Raw genomic sequence first — 8,992 nt, forward strand, 5'->3', positions numbered from 1 at the left:
CGATTAGTGTTGCAGGCAATCACGATAGTCGACACGATTTTGCCGATAATCACCAGCGATCAATCGAATGCCGGAAGAAAAGTGTCAATTGAATGCCCCTGACCACGATAACTTCGATAGGAAACGGTACGCTTTTGTTTGTTTCTGTCATTTGTCGTACGCTGTTTCACTGTTTCACCGTATGTGTGTAACATTCGACATAACAAGCATTATCATATCATGTTGTTTATGATCCGATATGTCAAATTTTTTTGAAATCTTATGTAAATGTAATCGTGTCAGACGACATTCAATTGTCAGTTTTTGTGTATTTTGATTTTTATTCTACAGCTCGTTCTGTGTGTGGGAGGCAGTGTTTGGATTTTGATCCGAATAAGCCGATCGAAGTAAGGGGGGTCTGTAGCCTTGAGGTAACGCTTTCGCTTCATAAGCGGAAGGCCATGGGTTCGATTCCCAGCCCCTCCACAAAAAAATCAGAAGACGCCTCACGGAGGACCGCCCGCATAGAAAAATACATTTTGCCGTACATTTATAACAATATTTTGCCTTTTACTGTTAACGTTAATGTTTCACAAACCGTCAGTTTTATGTTGAACAGTACGGATCTCCGTGTTTTGGACCATAAAGAAAAGTTTAAGTAATCCATGCTGAACAGTGACAATTTATTACAGTGTCGTGATACTGTTAAATGGTATAGAGATAGAGGCTCATGAGATACAGTAGAAATGTATCCTTTCCTTTTGGCAAATGGTTTTTATTAATATTTGCACAACACACTACCACATGTATGCTTTTACTGTATGTTACTTATTTTGAACAATTTGGCAAACTGTATCACGCATTGGTATAAATTTTCATCACTTCGCTGCACACGCTTAAAACATTTGAGGAACGGTTGATGTTGATTAAGTTTCAGATTTTTTTTTTCATTTGACTTTCACATATCGCAACAAAAAAAATAGTATAATCGAGTGTGCAATATAAATTTTGAATAAATGGATGGAAATTGAAATGTCATTTCCACTTTTTTCTTCGAATGTTTTACAAATTTTTCGTGGCTGTGTTTAATTGAATGTAAATTTTTTTAAGCGTGCTACGTTTGTTTTGCTCTTGACGTAGAAAAAGCGAAAAAAAAAGTTGTGAACCGAAATTGAAATTGAACGCGTGAAACGAAGGAAATATTTTAAAATAAAGTATGAAGGTTCCTTTGGAATTGGAGTCTGCGATTACACAGCTTGCCCAACACTGCGATCGTGCTTGGACCGGAACTGGTGATGTTTGTCGTGCTGTTCCGTCTCCGCAAGATTCATCGCCGCTCGCTCGCCAGTAATCAAAAATCGACCAGCGCAGCAATCAACGAACAAGATTTTTCATAATAATAAGCCTTTGCAAGACAGGGCCAAAATCAGCACATTTAATCACCGTGTAACTGCAGAATAATTAGGTAAGAGTTAATTATTGTTAAATATTTAATAAAAATATTGATTCTTTTATTTATTTTCTGTAGGATTTGGTTTCCTTTGGTTGAAGGAAGGGCAGCAAAACTCGGTCAACGTCCAACAACACGGGCCTTGCAATCGGAATCCGAGGAGCTCTGCAAGATGATGTTAACAATTCTTTCCATATTTTGAAATGGTGTAGTCGTGATTAAAAGAAACATTTCCAGGAATTGATCAACTTCAAATGGTTCGTGGTTCTAGTTTTTTGTTATAATAAGTGCTAGTATAAATATACAAATTATTTACAATTCAACTTTTTGTTCCTTTATTTTATTAGTTGAATGAGTATGAAACAAATCAGTATGGTATAGGGTAAAAATACTATAAGGTACCGTTAAACAATCATTACACATACGTTATTTATTTTCGCTCTGCCTTTATAGTTTAACTATTTTCAAACCGTTCGCCTTACAGTGAACTGAGTGGGAAAATGGATAGTATATCTATTATTTGGCAAATTGTAGACGCTTAAATTTGTTCGGGAAAATCAGCGTTTTTTTATGGTTACATAACTTAACCGCCTATTCCCCATATTGTGATTTTCGCAATAACAATTTCCCAGATTGTCAAAACCGTTCCCGGTACTGTTGGTTTATTGTAACTTGTGAAGGTTGTGCGAAATTATCCAGATATTGTTGCAAATGGTGTGGATAATAAAGGAAACTGTAGAAATATGGTTCATATTTATGCGGGCGTGCTTTGGGGAGCACATCTATCCTCCGTCAGTATCAGATGGTGACTGAGACAAACTGACCCTCTTCGCAGGCAGCTAGCCTCACTAATACAGAGCTCTCTCCTACCTGCTCGAAACTAGATGTAAATATAGATAAGTTGAAAATAGATCTGTATCGATAAAGAAGCTGCAGATCAACTGAGTCCGGCACAGTAGTGACCACGAGCATGGAGTGCCTAAAAATAAATAAATAAATAAATAAATAAATAAAAAAAGATCGAAGCATATTCGGTGAGTGTAACAGTTCACGAACCATAACAGTTTGTGGCACATCACATTCGGAGAGCCCTATGAATGTAAACATTCACTCTCTCGTTTGGTACGTGGCACGAGAGCGTTCAAAAGCAGCAACTCTCACAGACTGCAACAGTATCGAGGCATGCGGGTGATTTATGTTTCACAAAAAAAATGGTAATAACTTATATAGGACGTTAGGCAACAATTTGTCGTTTCGATTGTGTTGTTCATATATGGCCCTCTGTTAGTTTTCAACTTCTATTCATTTCTCTCATCGCTCGCTTGCGATTACATCCATCATATTCTTTGACTACTTTTCTTACTCCCTTTCACATTAAGTAGTATCGCGTTCACCGAAAAAAGCCAATAAAATGCTCATTATGATAAAGTCATGCGGTGGTTAAACTTTGGAAATAAAACAATAAAAGCCAAAGCTTTTTTAAATTTCAAATAGCGAAGTTTAAAAGAACTTAGAGTAGTGAGTCCTAATCTTCTTGAAGCTGCGACTCCCTTTGAAGTTCTCCAAACCCTTCTAAAAAGTGATTTCTTCACCATCGCTTGAACCTTAAACCTAGTTTAATCACATGAGTAAACGTGATTCACGGCTTAAGCGAAGTTGAAGAAATCGGCCCTAAGACGCATTCCTAACCGCGGGTTTTGACCAAACGAATAGGTTTCTGTCCCACAGTGTGACGTAAAATTTGCCGGTCGTTGTATCGCTCTAGGAACAGACCATGTCTTTTGCCATGCAGCAGAGTGTGCAATATAGCCTCAACATAAAATAAAATTTCATAACTACCCGTCTCGCGTCGTCGTCGTCGTGGCGAATCCCTTCCCCCCGACTATCCTTCTTCGTCCAAGGCGCGATGCTACAAAGTAGTTAAGCATGAAGTAAAGTCCTAAAGGTACGAAGCTCCACACTCTCTGACACTATTATTGCGGAACCGTGCGGAAGACTGATAACATTTTACTGCCGGGACCTTTTTCCCAAGCCCAAGAAGGGTTGGAGGATGGGAGGTTTCTTACGCGCGGTGTTATTCCCGCCCCCTCGTTTCTGACTAACCCGCGTTGGTTGCTTCCTTCCGGAATCCTTCTACCACTTGTCGGTCGCCGCATTGAGATGTATTCTGGGCGTTGCACAATTCGGCAGCATAACGGTGAACTCCCGAAATCTTGTGCTGGCTGTTTCGATATTGTTACATGCGGAGATATGGTCCGAGGCGTAGTAACTTTTGTAGACCACCACACCGGATTGAGATTGGTTTTGTACAAAATGAAACCTGTCCGGCTTCCCGGATTTGGTTAGAATGTATGAGAACACTAATTGTCGAATTTACCTAGATCGCAATCAACCGACAATCTGCGAGGAAAGCCGAAAAACCGCATGCCCATCACGTTTTTCTCGAAACAATTAAACCTTTTCGTGATTTTCGTTTCGCAAATGAAAGGGTCAAGACGCTGACGTCTGCGATGATACTGCGAGTTTTCCATTCGCGGTTATTATCTACCGGCTTTATATTTGCTCCTTTTTCCCCCCGCTAAGAGTCCACTCCGGACGGAGGGATGAGAATAATCCCTGACTTGCTTTACCAGGCAGAGAAATCGCCTTCCCAAGTAGAGGAGGAAGTGTTGAGGAAATAATGGCAAATTATCATCATTTATATGCTAATCTAATATCATTATGCCGTCTTTAGGAGCGTCTATTAAAGTGAGAGAAAAAAATCGCCTTGGCGCTAAGTTGGCGTTCTTCGGATTTGAGGCGATTTCAGTAGGAGTTTAACCCTTTCGGTTAAGGTCATGCTTAGAGGTTTGAGAAAATGCGAGTTCGATAACCTGAACATTTGTTTCATCCAACTGATCATTGTTTTCGCAAGTATGCTTAATAAACAAAACCATTTAGAATTATATGTTTACACCAGTGGCGCGGGAAGTGGGTAGGACAGGTAGGACATGTACTACGCACAAAAACACCTGAGTAGGACAGTCAAAGAATTGTCCTACCCACGATTCAACAAAAACAAAATCAGCGGAAAGCTTGAAAAGTAAATTAAACTAATTATCTTCTGTGTATTGAACATACAAGCTCGTATGAAGAACGATTGAGAATATCGATAAGAAACTAACTGTTAGAAATGTTACAAGAAACTTTTTCTTGGATTCTGGAATCAATGGATGGTTTCTAAGAAAATATACACAGCCAACCCTGTAAATGTTCTGTGATATATTGCCATAAGCGTTCCTGGAAGTAATTCTTGACAAGTTTCTGGAACTTAGTCCCATAGTGTCATATACAGCACGAGTGTATTGGTGCTAGCGATTTCTGAAATTACGATCACTATTTCCTATCAAAGTATTGCTGAATTTCTTGACGATTTTCAAGGCAATACCTTAAAAACTCACACAGTAAGTTTCTAAAAAATGATTTTATAAATTTTCCAGTGATATATGTGATATCATTCATTCAAAAATGAAAAGCAGATTATGACGATTGTCTGAAAGCTTTTTTTGCAGGATTGTTAAAAAATTTCAATCAAATATTTGATGAAGCTTCTGCAAGATGCAACAATTTTTAAGAATCCTCAGTTTTTCTCCGAAATTTTTTTTCGATGCATAGAGAAAAAAACCAACACAAATTAACAGAATTTTGGCTGTTTATCAATTTGTCATCCAGGAAAGTAGAACAATCTCACTTGTTGTAAAGACAAACAGTTTTGTCTATTTTTGTCAAATATGCTTAGTAAAATTGATATAAAAAGAATATAAATATAAAGGATGTTCATATATTTTAATATGAATGATAAAGCATGTTGATCCCATGAATGATCCTTAAGACAACGCTAATAGTAGGTTTCTTTTTAGAGACTTGGTTCCGATTTTTATGTAAGTTTCTAACAATTATCCATTTTTAATGGGAGGTCTCTTTTTTCTAATTATGAATGCATTTATTCGTGATGCAAAATGGCACAAGTTCCAGAAAAACTTGGAGCGACTATAACGGGTCCAACAGGCTCTTCAAGAACTTCGGCTCAGAGGAAAAGCTTCAGGAATTATCATGGTGATTTTATTTAGATTTTTTTTTCAGAGTCTCCTACAGAGATCTCTCCAGAAACTCTTCTAGAGATTTATCGAACAATTCTCTTGAAAACTCTTCCATCGATTTTTCAAAGGATGCCTAGAAGATTTTGCTCCAGGAAATCCTTGGAAACTCCAAACCTACAACCTTTAGTAATTTCCTCAGGAATAACCTTGATTTTTTTTAAGCTATCCTAGAATTTACACAAATATTTTTTATACTTCAACTGAATTCTCCGATTGTTACTGACGAATTCCACCCAGAATGTGTCGAAAAAACAAAAAATCGTGCTCGATAATCTTCGATTTGGATTAAATTGTGCACATGTTTTTTGGTATGATAAGCGTTTTCCAAAAATTTATCAAAAATCATTTTGACTCAAGAATATTTTGTTTAAACAGGCTCAGAGTTTCTGAAGGGATGAGTGAGAGTAGTGTGTAGTGAACCTGTGGCTGTGATTCTACGGAAGATTTCTGCTGTTTTTCCAACTCTATAAAAGCTTTCTGTGTAACTGGCCTCATCTTCTAGTATTGCGGATGCCTGGTGTATAAAATATTAGTCGCCAAACTACTAGTTCTCCCTTCCAAGACATTTTTTGTGACCGCATCTCCGTCACTTTGATACGGTTGTTTGTGAAGTTGATACAACGCCTCAAACATTCAAGAACTCACTACGCTATTGTTTCACATCTGTTGCTGTTTGAGTGGTACCCAACACAATGGTAAAAGGCAAAACCAACTTATCTGTGCCGCTGGGAAGAAATAATGATGGTAACAATGTCAAGCGCTCCAGGGACGATCTCGATAAATCAGAAGGAGATGAAATCGAGAATTTGAATGATCTCTTCGTTCGGATGCAAAATATGTTCCAGACCACCAACGCCAAAATAGATGTGTGTAAGACTGATCTGCAAACGGAGATATCGACGCTGAGAGAAGATGTTCACCAGTTCAAAGAGGAATGTACGTCTAATATCAACAAACTATCCGATTCGTTGACCGAAATGCGCACCTCAGTTCATCAAAACAAGGAACGAATCAGTGCTGTCGAGAAATCGAACGATTTGATATTATCTGGTGTTCCATACGTTGCTAACGAAGATGTGGGCCAAATCGTTCAGAGGATCGCGATTGCTCTAGGTTTCTCGGAACAGAACACACCACTGATGTTCTCAAAGCGTTTAGCTAAAATCCCTATTGCAAACGGTGCCACTCCACCAATAGTTATACAGTTTGCGTTCAAACTAGCTAGGGACGACTTTTACCGACGATACTTCACTGTACGTAATCTGTCGTTGATTCACATCGGGTTCAACGTAGATAAACGCATCTTCCTGAATGAAAATTTGACGGACCAAACACGTCGTATCAAAGGAAAAGCCAATCAACTTGAGACGCACAGGCAAATTGTACGCTGTTTTCACCAAGGACGGTTGTGTATTCATCAAGCCTACTCCGGAGGATGCGCTATTCTGATCCGTTCGTTGGATGAGTTAGATGCTTATAACCCTTCCGCTTAGTTTTTTCTTATCCTCCCCATTCATCCATGTATTCTATCCTTTATTCCATGACTCCATCCATGCCTGAAAGTCAAATTTGAAACAACCTTTCCTTTAAGCTTTTGTATAATCCTGCCTAGCTAGTCCGTGGCTCCCATCCTTGAGTTTTCCTTCCAATCTTCTTTCCTAAAAGTCTTGACCTGCTGTTGGAAATGGGGGACCTGCTCGGGATGAATGCTGCTGCTGTTGTTGAAGATACTGTTGCTGCTGTTGCTGTTAGATATCGTTATTGATTGCTGCTTGGATGCTTTTCTATCGCCATTAAGAAATTAATTTTGATGCTGATCTTCGGTAGATTCACTATGAATGTGTTGAATATGATGATTGAACTATTGAATTATTGTAAAATGAATGATTACTCATTGCTCTTTTTGATTGTTGATTCCTCAGGGTTGGGTTACACGACGTGTTTATGCTGGTTTGATCGATTGTTACTTTACTACGATGCCGGGTGAAAATTTCAGTAATGCCTCTACAAATGTGTGTATTCCACGAGTTGTGATGAATTGCGCGCTGGATTCAGACTACCTCAATATTTGTCATGCAAACATTCAAAGTATTTGTGCACGTGAATTAAGTAAGTTTGAAGAATTCAAATTGTGTTTTTCATAATAGTAAAGTTGATGTAATCTGCTTAAGTGAAACCTGGCTCACGGATAACATTCCTGATTCACTCATTGAAGTAGAAGGGTATAACATTGTTAGAAATGATCGAATTCACAGTCGTGGTGGGGGTGTTTGTATATATTATAAAAGTTTTTAAAATGTAAACTTCTTTCTGTTTCAGAAGCTATGGTTGGAATGGTCACATGAGCCGCACTGAATTTATGTTTTAGAGATTATGCATAATTATGATAAATTTTTGCTATGCGTATGCTACAATCCTCCAGGAACAGATTGTTCGGAAACTCCTATTCGATAAATTGGGGTGATCTTTCTCTGCAGTACCGCAATGTTTTATTATTAGGTGATTTTAATACTAACTGGAACAAAACGGATAGTAAAACGGAACGATTTAAAAGTTGCTTAGACAATTACGGCTTAAAATGCTTAAATTCAATGAACACCCATTTCCATCATAATGGTAGTTCTTTATTAGATCTCGTTTTTGACCAATAATCCAGAGTTTGTATTGAACTTAAATCAAGTTTCGGCACCTGCTTTTTCGAAACACGACGTACTTTTTTGCTCAATCAATATAAGTAAATCTAATGAAGAAACTACTCGTACATATCGTGATTATAGTAGCATTAACGTGCCTCACCTAATAAATGCGTTTTAATGGCATTAATTGGGAACCTTCTTTATAGTATGAGTGAGAGTGATTTAGCCTTAAACTTCTTCAACCTACAACTACTAAGATTGTTTAATGAATTTGTACCTGTTCGTACAACAAAGCCTAAGAAAAATCCGTGGTTCAATCAAAGAAATTGCAAATGCAATAGTCGAACGCAATATCGCTTATCGTCTTTGGATTGCTAATAGATCTACTTTCAATCATAACCAATTTAAACGTCTTCGTAACAGAACTACTACTTTAATTAATAATGCTAAGGCAAATTATGTGTCAGATAACCTTTCAGCTTCTAGTACAAGCAAAGATTTGTGGAAGAGAATTAACAATTTAAATATTTCCAAGACTTCTGAACGTAATGATAAATTCGATAACAGCATTGACGAAATCAACGATTATTTCAGCTCAAACTTCACCTTCGATGAGGATTTACCATCTGTGCCACCTAAAAATGTATATGGTTTCAGATTTTCCGAAATTTCTGAGAATGATATTATAATTTCTATCAATTCTATAAAATCTAACGCAGTAGGCTTGGACGAAATTCCCCTACGTTTTATTAAACTTTTGTTTCCTTCCATTTGTCCAATCATACATT

General features: G+C 37.7%; 1 long non-coding RNA gene across 1 annotated transcript; it reads left to right on the forward strand.

Moving 5' to 3' along the window:
• The first annotated feature begins 504 nt into the window (after nucleotides 1–504).
• LOC110681424 lies at nucleotides 505–1,752 on the forward strand. Its single transcript, XR_002503198.1, has 2 exons — nucleotides 505–1,444; nucleotides 1,508–1,752. It is a non-coding gene; the product is annotated as an uncharacterized LOC110681424 (long non-coding RNA).
• Nucleotides 1,753–8,992: the final 7,240 nt, after the last annotated feature.

Source organism: Aedes aegypti, unplaced genomic scaffold (genome assembly GCF_002204515.2).
Source record: "Aedes aegypti strain LVP_AGWG unplaced genomic scaffold, AaegL5.0 Primary Assembly AGWG_AaegL5_hic_scaff_850_PBJ_arrow, whole genome shotgun sequence".
Classification (NCBI taxonomy): domain Eukaryota; kingdom Metazoa; phylum Arthropoda; class Insecta; order Diptera; family Culicidae; genus Aedes; species Aedes aegypti.